The sequence below is a fragment of the Rhinopithecus bieti genome, unplaced genomic scaffold (genome assembly GCF_001698545.2).
Source record: "Rhinopithecus bieti isolate Rb0 unplaced genomic scaffold, ASM169854v2 scaffold_61955, whole genome shotgun sequence".
Classification (NCBI taxonomy): Eukaryota; Metazoa; Chordata; class Mammalia; order Primates; family Cercopithecidae; genus Rhinopithecus; species Rhinopithecus bieti.
This window is the reverse complement of record NW_016823355.1, coordinates 210,026-210,957: the sequence shown is the minus strand read 5'-3', so window position 1 is coordinate 210,957 and position 932 is coordinate 210,026.

The following is a 932-nucleotide window of genomic DNA, read 5'->3' as shown; positions in this document are numbered from 1 at the left end:
ATATATGCTTAAGAAGTTCTATATTTTAGCACCTATAGTTTGTCTTAAAAACTTAAAATTTGGGAACATTAATACAAATTCACTGAGTAATTGCATATTGACATGTTAAATTATTTTTATTACTTTGTTTGAAATAGATTATATCTACATCAGTTTAATTTTGAATTCACTGGATTTCAATAATCTATCAGAACGTGTGTTCTATAATTTAGTTTTCAGTAGTTTTACAACATCCTTTTAAAAATAAATTAACATTTTTATTTGATTTGAAAGTAAAATCAGCAAGATGTGATGGCTTGTGCCTTTAATCTCAGTTACTCAGGAGGCTGAAGTGAGAAGATCCTATAAGCCCAGGATTTTAGGGTTCAGTTAGCTATGATTGAGCCACTGCACTTTAATATGGGCAAGAGAGTGAGACCCCATCTCTTAAAGAAAGGAAAAGAAAAAGAGATAAAATCAGATTTTTATAACTAAAAGTAAGTCTGTTTTACTGTTTGGTTTAAGAAAGATAACTGTGCCAATTATATTCATTTGGCAGAACATTTTAATCCTAAGGTTAATAAGTTAAATCTCAGCATCCATCTTGGCTAAATTAGACACAGAGTCATTACTAAGGTAAAAGTTTTTTTCAAAAGAAATTGTGTTGACGAATATATATTTAAGTTAACAGCATTTTTATTTCTTGAACCTCTTTCATGCTTCACCCCCCAGCGCAACTTTCCCACACTTCCACATTTTGGAGTTTCCAATAACTGTATTTCTACTCTGCATATCCATGTGCATCCATTGTTTAGCACCCACAGATAAGTGATAACATGCAGTATTTCACTTAAAATAATGGGATCCGGTTCCACCTATGTTGCTGTAAAATACATGATTTCATTCTTTTTTATAGCTAGAAAGTATCGCTATATATATATTATATATATATA